At 39.5% G+C, this 15,095-nt stretch overlaps 1 protein-coding gene across 1 annotated transcript in view; it reads left to right on the top strand.

Moving 5' to 3' along the window:
• The first annotated feature begins 12,161 nt into the window (after positions 1 to 12,161).
• IMMP2L (inner mitochondrial membrane peptidase subunit 2) overlaps positions 12,162 to 15,095 on the top strand; it is a 403,902-nt gene continuing 400,968 nt past the window's right edge. The window contains exon 1 of the mRNA XM_005519273.3: positions 12,162 to 12,196. The gene's annotated coding sequence lies outside the window, so the exon portion shown is untranslated. The remainder of the gene's footprint in view (positions 12,197 to 15,095) is intronic.

Genomic DNA, 15,095 nt, shown 5'->3' with positions numbered 1-15,095 from the left:
TGAGCTCTCCACACCCAAAGCAGAATATTACAGGTAATATTCAGGTCAAAAAGATGTTGAGTTTTTCAAAACGGATATGTTTTTTTTTCACAAATGAGTTGTAAAGGGACTGTTTTCTATTTTTTTTCAAACTATGTTCAGAATAAATAGCAGACTGGTAGTGGATAATGAAGATATTATGAGAATGTGTCAAATAGCTGTTGTTGATGATGATGATGATTTTAATGACCTTACAAAATTATTTAAGAAAAAAATTATATTTTCCAGTACCTATGTTCTAACTTTTTGCTTTGGTTTGTCTCTTCAGACTAAAAACTGTTTTAAATGTAGCAGTTTATTAATAGGAGGGGTTTTGGGTAGGCGTATGTGTTATGCAATTGGGAATACCCACTAAACTCTTTGTATGATTGGAATTCTTCATAGAATGGGAACAAAAGTATTTAAACTTCAAGACTAAAATATTTTTCCTTTAGGCAAATTACAACTAAAATAATTTTATTTGAGCTCCTTCCTCTAAGATTACTGTATCTAACAAGAGTATGAAAAAAGTGTATATGATCAGGTAAATACTTGGGGTGAAAGTGAAAGCTCTGTAAACCATCTACAGTTGGATAGTTCAGAGGCAATCATCTTCTATAGACTAATCTTGAAATGCTTGGATGTGGTAGAGAATTGAAGCATAAAATTGCAATTACTACATAGTTGTGTCTTACTTCTGTAATGTGTTTTGAAATCAAGTGATGCTACACATTAGAATTTTAAAAACACTTGCTAATATACAGCATACAATTAGTAAAAAAAGCAAAATAAAAGAATTAATATTCTTTCTAAGCTGTCAGAAATAAATTAGATAAATGTGACATGTTATAATCTACACATTTCTCATGTGTTTGGAAAAAAACCCACCAAATGTAAAACCTTAAGTAAATTGGTAAGTCTAAAAGCATAATTACTGTACTAAATTCATCCAATTCAATAAATTACTGGTCACGTATTACACATAACCTTACTGGAAAAACATGTTTTATGACACTGAATAATTATCAGAGTAGCTTTGTGAAAGCAAAAGTTTGGATTCATCTGGATGCTGTTCCACAAATTTCAGAGTACTTATTTTCAGTTTGGAAGAGCCAAATAATAGTCTTTTACCTCTTCAGTCCCAAACTGAGAAAACTTACATTGTCATGATGATTTCACACCAATCTACAAAGAAAGAGACAAAAAAGCCCAGCCCCAAAATAACATACCCCCAGAGTTTCAGACCTATATATTCTGATCCCTAAAAGACCAACATTTTAGAATTATTGCCTTCAATATATATTTTGTCCTCACACACAGAATTTTCCCTAGCAGAGCTGATCACTTATATTTTAGTCTCCCAACTGAATTCGTAATGGGGCTCAGTGTGTACGATTTACATTGTTATCCAGAAAATACAGGAATTTTATTCTGATATTTAGTCTTAGTTCATGCTATAATCCCTGTGCATCATATGAAAATGTGTTTCATACCTGACATAAAACAAGTGGATATATTGTCTCACTTTTCAACCAAGATGTATAAAGATGCTTTACCATTATCATACTGAATGCACAAAGTATTCATGGTACTTTGATAATCTGTAGTGGTATTTATGTTTTCTAGGCTTTTAACTTCTTAGTGTTTGCAAATTAGTTTAAGCCACAAGACATGCACTATTCTTTGTTAAGAATAAATATTTTACTGTATGTTATAAGCTTGAAGCTTCATATTTAATGTTTCAGAGGTTGGTATTTTCCCCTTTCTTCTTAAAACCTAGGTGTCAAGCACCTGGAAAATCTCTAAAATTATACATTCCTTATGCAAACTACCTATTTAGAAGAAATAGTTCATGCTGTGGCTTAGTTACAAAACTGGGGTCAGTCATGTCAATTTGATTTTAAAAAAGAGGTTTGACAAGCAGATTCAGTGCAGTTACTTGTATTTACAGCACTGCAATTCAGAACAGAATGGTCTAACCTGGAGAGAGATATTGAATTTATCTTATTATACACAGTATATTGAATGCAATACATTTGAAGGGATATATGTATTCTATTGGCACCTGGTATATGAAGTCATTGAAAGTTTTCAAATAAGAGATCCAAAAGTTCAAGGCCTGGCCTCACTCTTCTTTGTTGATACTTAAAAGTCTGTACGAATGTATACCTTTGCATTTAGCATTCTCTAGGTTTTCAAACTTCCATGGCCAAGGTGTGTTGGTGTCAGCACAATGGACATAGCTTAGAGTTTAGCTCACATGCAGGTCTGCAGTGCTCAACCTAATAGTTCCCATGGCATCCCTCCTAGAAGGGAGACACAACCAAATGTGACCAGGAGAGGCAGTACCTCCTCTTTCACACAGTAGTCCCATGGTTAAAGCACTCAGCTGGTCTGGGATTGATCCATATGCAGTTCCCAGGTAAATCTTTGACCATTATTGAGACTATCATAATATAGTTAAGGTTGTGGAGACCATGCCACAACTTGGGACAAACCTACAGTAGTAGTCCCTTCCCAAATTTTATGTTAAATATTATGTACTGTTAATTATGTTGAGGTTAGTAGGCATGTGTTAACATTATATGTAATATACTTTAAATGTGGTAAATATTAGTTGGTGAGCCTGGGACTGGGATTTCCAGTTAAACCCATATGAATATCAAAGCCAACAGAATGAAGATGTGCATTTGTTTTTCCTTTTCACGTGTCTTGTTTTCTCTCAGTTGTGTGGTGTGCTGGTTGTTCTCATTGGAAAAAACTCTGCTGCACTCTGCCCTACAGCTTCCCCAGCACATGAAAACGCTCTCCTTAATAGGCTCCCAGCACAGGGTAAAGCACCCCTTGTACAGCTCTTTCCATTTAGGTGACACAATCAGCAGTTTTCCATATTGTCAAACACAGCATGATTCAATTCATGTGTTTCTGGGGGGAGCAGGACACTGTGATTACATACCTACCTGCATTCTGCCCAGATAATTTCATTTTTCATTTAAAAGTTGCCTGCTGAAGCAGAGTCAGAGAGCAGCTCTCACAACTTGTTTGTCTCCCTGGGTGAACATTTCAGTGAATAAGACATCACCTGTATCAGCACCAACAGCAAAGTACCACAGCACACAGCTCATTAAAAGAGCTAATGCAGGTGCCTGTCCTCAGCACAGGATTTGGCACAGTGCTTGGAACTCCTTCACCTGAGTGCACTGAGGCACTTAACAATGGTGCCGCTCCAGCCACAGCTGTCCTGCAGCTTTGGTATTGACTGAGGAAACCAGGCAGCTCCAAGTGGCCACTGAGGACCAGCTGCCTTTGGGTGCTTCCATCAGGCCACTGCATTCCTGGGGCTGGGAAGGAGACAAGGCAGAAGCATAAAGACTAGGTACTTGTAGCTGGTACTAGAGCTAGCCCTAAGTATATAAACCCAAAGTATAATACAACATTTGTTTCCCTGTAAGGGATTTATATGCTTTTATTGTCAGGTTTGCTGAAAAATTCGCCTGGTCATAGCCAAACAAATTTTCACAGTTTTCTGAGATGCTAACCAGTAGACATTATATTCAGATGATAATCTTTTGATCTTCAAGTTCCAAATTAATTTTTGCTAAGCCTTAAAAGCTTCAATGTGTATGAAATTTAATGGACATCTGAGATGAGTTCTGCAAAAGAAAATGAGCCCTGTAAGCTTACTTGTGAATGTACAAATATAAGCAAATTAAAAACATGAGTGTTTTTAAGGGGATACTATCACTGAGATTCATTTTAATGAGAGACCCAAACACCTGTGCTGCAGTGCCTTCAGGCAAGAGGATATATGCGTACATGTAACTGAAGTCTGGGATAAGCTTTAGAATTATTTCCACTGCTTTCCCTAATTTCTACTATTAAATTTCATATTTTTAGCTCATGATGAGGCTGGTTTTTGTGAGTTTCAGCTTTAGTGGTTCATGCAGAAATGTCAAGATTAAGGCCTGAAAAAATGAGTCTATAAAATGTTTTAAAATTATTAAGTACACAATGAAAAAGAAGCTTTTTCTCACTGAAAGAAAAATCTTACATCATGTCTCAAGTAAGTGGCTCCAAGGTCAACTGATGGGAGCTGAAATGCAGTATAGTAAAAAATGGCTACATTAGATTTGAGTAATTTATGTGCCCCTGAAAACTAAAGTGTGTTTTACTGGTGTGACCAGCAAACAAAGAGTGACAAGTGAGCCAAAGCCTTAACTCTTTCATGTCTCCTTTGCCTGTTGCTGTCCTGTAGCTCAGGTGGGGCTGGCACATAGGAGTTTGTCTGTCCAGGGTACAGAACCTCAGCAGAACAGACAGACAGAAGGTATGTTGGGTGGACAAAATTGGTCAGACAGATGAATGTCTGAGTAAGTTACACCCAGAAATTTTACTTCTATATGTGTGTGTGCCTGTGTGTGTGTGTGTGTAGAGCTACTGAGGGAATAGATGGCAAGAAGAGACCAAATTCCACTCAGTCATATAATCACTGTCATCTCAGGTATCCTATATAAACTCATTAACCTTCCAACTGAGTGTTTTGCAGAAGAGGTCCCTAGTGACTCAGAATTTCTATGCAAACAACATGAATATGACTCAGAAGTATGAAATTAGGCTATACAGTTGAGAATTGCCTCCTACAAAGTACCACAGCTAAACTTCATGCCAACCTGATCAGGTTTTGGAAACTACTTGTTTTGTCTTCAACCCTTCAGGTCCAGCAGGAAATTTTAGAATAGGCATTGAACACTCTGAAAGAAGAAGGAGCTGTGTAAATTACAGGAGTAAGTTACCATTTTCTTTTACATCTTGGCAACAGCAGTCAATATCTCATACATGGAGTCAATCAGGGTTGTAGGGATTAACCCTAGAAACTCCTGAGCTACAGAAAGAAACCAGATTTGAGTGAAGAAATTGGGATCAAAATCCCCTTCCCTACAGACTTCACTAACTATATTGGTGCTTGTACACTAAATGCTGCTATTCTAATACAAGTTAGATGTTTTGACATTTTTGATTCTTTGGTATAAGTGTAAATCATGCTCTGGTAATTCATATCAGATTTAAAAGCCTCGTCTGTTCAGTGCTCTGATGCAAGTGTAGCTTGCAGGAAAGGAGGATTTCACAAAGAACTTGGAGGTCAAATGTGGAATTATCCACAAGGTTATACAACAGCTGAGCAGTAGTGTTTGGACCATAACTCTGGATTTAAGTGTCTCAATTCTGTGTCTGATGCCTTAGTCATTTATTGGCTCTAATTTCATGTGTTTGGAAGGAATTTTTCCCATGGGAGGTTTCAAAAAGACTGCAGCTATTTATTCTTTGGAGATACTGAATTCAGATGGTGCTGATGTAATTTAGAAAACATTTTAACTCAGCCCAGGCTATACAATTAGAAGTAAAAATCGTTTCAGCAAACAAGATGTGCTCAGAACATGGTGACCTAACAACCTGTAATAAGGTTCTCAAAATACATACTAAATAGAGGGAAATGGAGATGCCAATTGCCCCTAGCAGTGACACCCCCTGTTCTCCTGTAACATTGTGTCACATACTTGTTTTAAATATGTTAGTAAAGAATGTATTATACTTTCTAAACTAACAGTAGATGAGAAAAAAAACTCAACAAAGCTATGTGTAGCCTTAATAAAGTAATACTTTTAAGAACGATTTGATGGTGTCACTAGGAACTAATGGTGCTCACTAGGAACTAATTACAGCTGTCCCTCCAGCCTAGGGTTTGCTCGCAGGGAGGTTCTGCTAACCTGGCTCTCCTGCAGAAAACAAACATACCACACAAGCTGCTGCTGACTGGGGGGGGGCAGTGTGAGTTGGAAACAAGAGACAGAAAGTGTTGCCATACTCTTCACAGTGCAGCGCGTGGGGTATGTGTCCATTCACTAATGGCACAGGAGCTTGGTCACAGCAGGATTTTTGTGATTACACAGCTTAATTGTTCCCGCATATTATAAAGAGCTCTTTGTTTTTGCCATTTGTCTTTCATATTCATCCACACTTTTTATTATATTTCTGCTTGCTTGTCCCCCACCAATTCCTCCAGACTATTATTTGCCATTTCAATACACTCCACCTTGCACGCCTCAGTTTAATTTGCTCATGCCTCTGCTCTTTCAGTTATTTCTGTCTTGGTAGCTCTCAGCCTGTTCCCCTACTTCTAATTCAGCTCCCACTCACTGAAAACCTCTCATGCTGATTTTACTTAATACAAGATAATTAAGGGTAGGGTTTTTCAGAGGTACGTGCATAAGAGGATGGACTTTTCACAGTGCAAGCTATTTTTTTATGCTTGTTAGAAAAATTGTAAAAATAAAGGTGGCTACAAACACTCCAGGGTAGACACCTTTGACAAGAATAGACAGTGGGGGCCTCTGTAAGACCCCAGCAATGAAACTGTCTTAAAATGTCTCCCTCCCTGCTTGATTGAAGGGTGGGTTGCCCCACACAATGATTATTCTCTCTGGTTAAAAGTGAATAGGTGGGGGAGGACTGAGTAATAAACAAGATACAGTTCCTGAATTGTCTAGGTCTTTAAAACCAGCATATTATAAAACAACAAGCTGAGAGTGGTCAGATGCACTGCTATAGTCAGAAAAAAAAAGTACTTCCTTAACCTGGTTATTTGTGTCACGGACAGGAATACTGTGTTCATGTGGCACTCTGTTTTTGATTTAGGCTTCCCTGAACACTAATGTTTAATGGAATTTGAGGAATTGCAAATGGCTTCACAAAACACTTCTTATTCTGATGAAGCAAAGAATAATACGAAGGGTAAAAATGCCTTCAGATCCTGCTCTCATCAGAGTATTATGGGGAACATGTAAATAAAGAAAACAAATCAGCGCCTCGTTCACCCTTCATCAACTGCCTAACAACTTGCGACCAGTTAATTACACACCTTTAAAATGCATGTACAGGAGAAATGATTCAGAAAAAAGCTTCTGTAATGAGAAAGGACAGCACAGAAATACTGACTCAACACAGGTAAATTTATGCCTTTAAATTTGACAGTACTGAAAGAATGTACTGCGTGTAATAGTAAGTTAAATGTTGTCTGTTTTATGTTAAGCATTTAATAATCATTAATCTACAATGATTGTTCTACATTTGTTTTTTTTGCTACTAACCTTTGTAACCTCTACTCTTCACTTAAAAGTGAGATAAGGATTTACACGTTACATAGAAGGATTGAATACTAAATTGATTAAATATATTGAAGAGTATCAAGCAATAAGTAATATTAGGCTGAGTTGCTTTCACATTTCTAAATACTTAGTACCCATGTAGCCCAGTAGCTCAGGCTCAGTAAATACAGCAGAACATAGACTTTATATTGATTTTGCAAATATTCTGGACTTGTCAGACTTTGCTGAGCTTGATTTAGCATTCCTGCAGCTGTTTTACTTCGCTTACATGTAACAACAATCTTATAATGATCAGGAGGTACTTTTCTAATGTACTGATTTCCGTAAGGGTGACCAGTGCTAGGCACAAGGACATGAGGAAATGGAATGAAGCTGGATCAGGCAAAGTTCAGATTGGACGTAAGGAAAAGATTCTTCACTGAAAGGGTGGTCAGTCACTGGAACAGGCTCCCTGGGGAAGTGGTCACAGCCACAAGCCTGCCAGTGCTCGAGGAGCATCTAAAAGGCACATGCTTTATATTGGTTGAGGACTGGGGAGCATTTTTGCGGGTCCCTTTCAAATGGAGATATTCTATGTTTCTGTGTTTTACTTTTTGGTAATTTTATATAATTGTGGGATACAACCATAGTACATAGTAATAAGCAGTTGGTAGAATGAAATATTTATGCCCTTATTTATCATAATAATGCAATGCAGGGGATTATAGTGTCGGAATGACAGGAGTGGGGGGGAGCGCAGGATGACACTGGAAACTTCAGGGTTGTAAACAAGTCACTGTTGGTCAGCTAAAAATACACTGACCTGAGAAGTTGGGAAAAGCCAGTTGCAGGGGTGTCAAAGCAAACAAACAACTCCCGTCACACTGAACCAAACCATCTAAAAACCTGTGGAAAACACTGAAGGGTGAGCAAAACACCAGGGAGGTGAATGTTAGGAAGTTGTTGTAAGAATTTTAGATGTCTACTATAGACATGGTTTTTTTCCCCCTTGATATAGCATTCTTTTCTTTTCTTTTTCTTTTTTTTTTCGTTATTGTTAAATCTGAACTGAAAAATCTTTCATGAGCCTGTCAAGAATTTACCTATGTTGACAACACTCTTGACTTTGCAAATCATGTTTGTTTTCTTCTTTCCCGTGCAAAAATATGAGAGTAATAACTGTTCCTTATGAATCCAATACAATTAACTTGACTATCATAAGTTACTGATATATCATTGATATATATTGATACATTTTCTGGCCTTCAATTATTATGCTGTTTCCACTGACCCATGATAGGATTTCAGGAATAAATTTCTCGTGTTTTAATTCTTCTCTTTTTCCTTGATGGAGAGGTCACTAGAGAGTTTTATGCTCTGTGGCTTGCCTAACCAACTGGAAGCAAAATCTACTTTATTCTGACCAGATTGTGTTTCAGTGTATATGAGGCATAACATGAATAGTATGTGATGGCTAAAGGTAGCAGGAGTTAGGTTCTCAGTCATGTAATGATATGGAGATGTGTAATAATATGATACTGAAGATGCTGCAGTCGTATTTTTTCCAGTACAACAGCAAGTTCAAGATTTATTGCACTCTTTTGTGCCACACCATTGATTGCTGCCCTTGGGCTACAAGTTCTTCAAGCCACAGCTGGACTATACAAAATGTTCATCTGAAATATCCATTAAGCAATCAGACTTTTTCATCCTGTGCCCTTTTTCCACTGCACCTTTTCTGTGTTCTGAGGCAGCTGGATCCAGCCCAGTGTTTTCCTCCAAAACACACTCTATCAGAGCAGTACACTCAACACCACTCAAACACTCGTTCCTTTACTATATGGAAAAAGATAAAATGTCTTAAATACTCTACAGATGTAGTTGCAAATGTAAGGATTTTAACCCACAGCCGGTCTTGAATATCTCCCATAGATTTTCCGTACTCTGAAAATGCAAAATGAAATTAACCAGGAGGAAACTGAACTAAATGTGTTTTTAGCTTAAAGCTTGCTGTTTGAGAGTCTGTTGAATATTTTAAATGGATACAGTAGTGCAAAAGTTTTGTGGATTACCAAGAATGCTTTAAAGGTACTCTCAGCTGAAAAGTAATTGAAGAGGTGGGTAAAAAGGGCTTGCTTTTTCTTTATTTCAGTCACAGATGAATCAAAGCATAGAAGCAGCAAAACATTTTCAGTACCTCCTTGTTAGAGTTGAAAGCAAAAAACTTTGTCATTTACTTTTGGGTACCAATGCCATTGTGGTAGGAATACTTATTAAGAAAAAGAAAAATAAAATGGTGCAAACATTGGTGTAATACATCATTTGCAGCTCAGAACTTTAGTATCAGCTTTGATAAATTTCACTTTATCTGCACTAAATAACAAATACGAATGGGCATTTCCTGCTAGCTGTTTAGTGCACACCTGATTTCAAAATGAAGAGAACTGATAAGCCATGATTTGATCTTGAGCAGTTTATAGCAAAAACCTTTAATCTGAAAACAGTTTCAGCTCGAGTTTTAGAGGGAATTATTTCATATTGCCAGCTTCAAGTGCATGGAAACATTGAGGCACATTCCCTTAAGGTGCTTCTCTAATGTTACAATTAAAAAGACATTATTGTGTTTTGCGGCAATATTTGTAAACAATTAGTGAAGGTTTCACAATAAATTTTTTACATGAAAATGGAGATGGTAGATAGCAGTGGAAAAATACTCTATTAATTTTTACACAATGCACTGATAACCTACCTGCAGAATTTTAAAAACAGCACACTATTCAAATGTGTTAAAGAACACATTAAATTAACCAACAACAAAGTTAGTAAGACTTATTTGATTTTAAAGGTAATGCTTATTTGAAAACGTGTCAAGGGAAAACAAATGAGATAGGGTAACAATCACTGGTTTTCCCTGGGTAGCAAATATGTTGGCATCAAGTGATACATATCAAATCATGTATTTCAGAAAACAAAATCACACCAAAGCTAATTATGTTTTTCTTCGTGAAAATGTTGTAAGCAAGTCCTGGTTTAAAAGATGGGTGTCTGCCTAGGAAGGCGGGAGCCTCCCTTAAATAGAAAATATGACCCTCTCCCAGTCCCCATGGCACCCGACACATAGGCTCTGGACCCTCAAACGGCTGGGAAGTAGGGAGAAGGTGAGCAGGCTTGCATTGGAGAGACAGCGGTGAATGGGAGTCTCGGAGCCTAACTAACACACCGCAGAGGAGGAGCCGCAGAGGGCAAGGGGCTCCGGCGGGAGGCTCTCCCGGTCCTGGGTTTTGGCACCACACGCGCTGGCTCTGAGTTCCCGCGTGGCAAGGGAAGCAGAAGCAGGCAAAGCAAAACGGCAGGCCCTGGTCGCAATGCTGAAGGCAAAAAAAACCCCAAAACAAACAAACAAACAAAAAAACCCAAAACACCAAAACAAAACAACTCCCACCCCAAGAAACAAACAACAAAACCCCACAAAAACCCACAAACCAACCAACAAGCAACCCACAAAAACCCCTACAGGGCAATAGGATCTCAGGTCAAATCCATTCACTATTGCTGCGTGGCTGCTGCCCCAATTCCCCCCGCGCTGGAAGGAAGGAGCAGCCCCAGCTCCAACACCTGCAGGATCCCGGGGCCCCCTTCACCCCTGGCGATATCACCCGAGGCGTGGCGGGGAAGGGGGCGAAGGGAAAGGCAGGCAGGGCAGTGATAATTCCGGACACAAAATGACTAGGGGATAACCCCACCACCATGAGCCATCCTCAAGCCCCACAAAACAAAGCATAAAATGCGGTAACCATTGCTAAAATGTTTGGATTTATAAGAGGTGGGACATGTTGTGTTTGGAATAGTGTGTAACAAGAAATGTTATAGATTATGTGTACATAATTCATGTACCTTGTACTAAAAATGGTCTTAAAGTGTGCCTTCCAATTCAATTTAAGTACTCTACCACAGTGTCTTCTAAGATAGTTGTCTCCTATCTCAACAACTTTGGAAATATTTTATCTCTGTAAAAAAGGACATGGTCAGATTACAGACAACTATGCATTCATACTTTTGTAGCTCAGCCTCAATGTCAAGATCAATTCAATGACGAACAATTTTATACTCGAGCTTAAAAATAACACTTTAACAATAAATTGCAAATATCTGACTGCACAGACTCAGGCAGAGGTGTCATCTTACATTGGTTTCCAATAATGGCCTGACTAGTAGAAATATCTCCCAGTATCTAGTTACGAACTCCCTGAGCCAGAGGTAGTTCCTATGTGTGTGGTAATCTGTAATGGATTTTCCCTCCATGGACTTGCCCATTGACTCTTGAAGGTACTTTAACTATGTGGGAAAACCTCCTGCTTCAGACTATACTGGCACCTGCACTTGTTACTGCAACTGATAAAAACAAATAAACACTGAATGAAAACACAAACCCTGGTGTATCCATCTGGACCGGCCAGGAAAGCCACCATCCATGAAGCCAGCACAATGCAGCCAGCTCTGTATGCAGCAGATGTGGATGACATCAGTCCCGATCAAATCTGGTGTGCTCTAGGGAAAGTCATGGGCTGAACAAAAATCCTGCCCATTTGTGTGGGTTACAATATATGCAAGGTACAGAACAGCTTTGTACTGAAATATTAATAACTCACAGTATGAGATATGAATATCCAAACAGTTTTATTGCTGTCCAATTGCCAAAAAATGGCCACAAGAGTTTATCTGAATCTCCATCCTCACTGAAGGAAAGCACCGACACTGCAATGCAGCATCAAGTTTTTGGGGACTCAAACTGTAACTAGAGGGGCTGAAAAAGGATCAGGCCAAGTACCTTATTCCGTGCAGGGCCTGTCCTGCTCTGTGTGTGGCACAAGGCGAGCTCGTCAGGCCGCCCTTCCGAGCCGGAGGCGCAGTGCAGCCGCGGCCCCTCAGGGCGGCCCAGGGCGGCCGTTCCGGAGCGCCGCTGGCTCCGCGCGCCGCGCCCGCGCGTCACGTGATGCGGCCGGCTGCGGCCCGCCCCCCGCGGAACGGAGCGAAGGGTAAGCGGCGGGAGCGGCCGGGAGCCGGGCGGAGCCACGGGAGCCGGGCGGGCTCGGAGATCCGGGGCGGGGAAGGGGCAGGGGAACCCGCTGGTGGAGGAGGAGCGGGCACGGGCGCGAGCAGAGGGGGCTGCAGTAGCGGAGGCGGGGACAGGCAGGCGCCGCGCGGCGGGCCCGGCCCCGAGCTCGCGGAAGCACGCGGCACCGCCGCTGGCCCCCCTCTGCCCCCGCCCCCGGCCGGCGCGTCCTGGGGCGGGGCCCCGCGGGGCCGGCGGAAGCGCCGCTCGCCTGGGGCGCCGGCACCTGCCTCCCCGCTGCCGGTCCGGTGTGCGTTTCCTCCCTTCTTCGCCCTCCGATTACCGAGAGCTCTGTTTCCCGCGGGAAGGGATTCGATGTAAAAGAACCGGCAGAGTCAATAGCGACCGGCACCGCCGGTCTGTGCATCCTCCGCCTGTCAGAGGCGGTGCGGCAGGCGGTCGTGCCCTGCTGCCGGTGGAAGGCAGGGTGCTTGGGCGGGGGAATGGGTTTGGAAGCGACTCCAGGGTTCTGCTCCCGTTCATTGGCATCGTGTCTGCAGCTGGGACTTGTGCTGTGCGCTTGGTCCTGGACTGAATGCAGTTCTTACTTAAAGTATTTTCTGTTTCATTAAACTTCTTTCACATCTTGTATTTGTCCTATGAGGACTACTGTTAATGGCTATATTCTGATATCCTGATGGAGTGGCTTTCCTGCTGCCCTACATCCTGGACATCTAATAGAGAATTTGTTTTGATTTTTTTTTTTCTATAATGATATAACTTGTCGTAAAGTGGCTGCTTCTCCATATCTGGTGCTTATCACACAATCTGTTCTTAATTAAATGCTTCTTCCCATAAAGGCTGCAATGCATGAAGCTGAAGAGATTCAGCCAGTTCCCAGACATCTTTCTCTGATGTTCCTACTTTTTTTAAGGCAAATTTTCTTGGAAGCTAACAAAAATCTTAGATTGAAAAAGCACAGCTGAACAGCAAGTAGACTCTAACTTTGTAAAATATTTTAATTATCCAGTATTCCATTATAGAAGTTTTACATTTTTTTTTTAATATTACCACTCTTGTTCTGTGGAACTGGAATTCACTGGGCACACCAAGATACCAGAAAAGGCAAAGCTGCTTTATGTCTCTAAATAACCCTCTTGTACTATCACATTTTTACTTTCTTCTTCTCCCCTGAAAAAATATGCCACACATACTTGTTCATTGTTCAGCTAGGAAGAAAACTGAAATTGTCAACAAAATGTACTAGGAAAACAGAACCTCTTGAGGATTTTCAGGTTAAATGAAATAATTTCTCTAGAAACCTTCAGAATCAGACTTGGTTTTTCCAATATGCAGCTTTGTAACTGAATACATATGCTTTTTGTAAAAAGAAAGCTAATGTTTTTAACTACTGTATTTGGAAGATTTTTCCAGGAGTCTTCCATTTAATTTATTTTAAAATTACAGGTTTTTTTAATTTAACTGAATGTTGTTACCAAAATAAATTTTCTTCTGAAACTGGTGGTAAATAACTATACACATGGTATAGTAGTGGGTGATACCCAGATCCCTGAAAGTAATATTTTAAGTATGCTAGAAATAATTTTGAGATTAAAATGGTTTCACAGTCATAGTTGTAATTTTGTGGTGCATTCTTTTTAAGTTGACTAGAGTGCCACAGATACTAGCTGTTTCTGGAAATCTGTATCCTTATGCTTGTTAAGTTGTTTTGCTTATTCTTGAGACGTGAGAAACTTACATGGCAGTTGAAGTTACCACAAATCCCAGACTCAAAATCAATATGGTGGGGAATGACGGAGTACACTAGGTCTGCTCTTAACAAGTCCCACAGTGACCTCTAGAGTTCAACGATAAAACATGACTTGGTAAAGGAAATTATTTTTTTGAAGGCATAATTTTCTGTATTAGTTTATACATTTAGTTTATTACTGTCCCCAGACTGTAGACAGTAAATAGTTGGTTCATTAGGTTTTACTACTGGGTTTCATGGGAGTGTTCTGTCAGGGAGTCAGTCTCAATTTTCCTGTCTTGAACAAGGATGCACAAAGCTGCTTTTACATTAGTTGTGGAAGAACTAGGAATTTTTGTGAAGTATGCTGAAAATGGAAAATACCTTTCAAACAGTAAAAGCATTTTCTCTTCTTTCTCTTGGCATAATTTCTTCATACTATAATAAATATTTTCAGTCATTATTTTGCCCTCATATACTCAGTGCATATGGGCATGCTTTAAAGATTCATAGCTGAGAATCTTGTTTTTTCTATTAATTTGTTTTTGTATTCGTTTGACTTTCCATTAAGCTAGAAGAAACTTCCCTGTTCCATATAAAATTTAGTTCTTCTTAATCCAAAAGAAACACCTTTTAGAAGAGTTTGTTTCTGATGATATTAATGTTTGAAGCTGAGTGCTGTTATTCTTCGGCTTATCATTGAATGTTTTCTGAGTACTTAAAGTTATATATTTTGGTGAAAACTGAATATTCCCTTTTTTGTTGTTGTTGTTTTTGCCCAAGTTTTGTTCTGGATAACCACAACTAACATGACAGTTCTATAGTGCTTGAAAGAATCCAGAGAGTTGACTAGATGAATGTACAAATTTATTGAAATTCAAAGGTTATGCTATTGTTTACTGTAAATATAATTTACAAAGTCAGTAAGTTTCAAAGAAACTCCTCATTTATGTAGTCTGCTTGAGAGCAAAACATAGCAGCAAAGGACACTTAAAATTAATTTAAACAATTAACTTTGACTGCAGGCATTGAATCCTTAGGCTGAAAGCAACAGAGAACTTTCAGTTGTAAGAAGCTGAACATGTGTTATGTTGCTCTCTTAAATGAGTTCCAAAAATTGATGTATTTAGTA

The sequence above is a fragment of the Pseudopodoces humilis genome, chromosome 5 (assembly GCF_049639895.1).
Source record: "Pseudopodoces humilis isolate 2021_Gansu_Grassland_sample_001 chromosome 5, ASM4963989v1, whole genome shotgun sequence".
Lineage (NCBI taxonomy): Eukaryota > Metazoa > Chordata > Aves > Passeriformes > Paridae > Pseudopodoces > Pseudopodoces humilis.
Note: the sequence above shows the minus strand (reverse complement) of the source record. Positions and strands in the feature narration are given on the sequence as shown.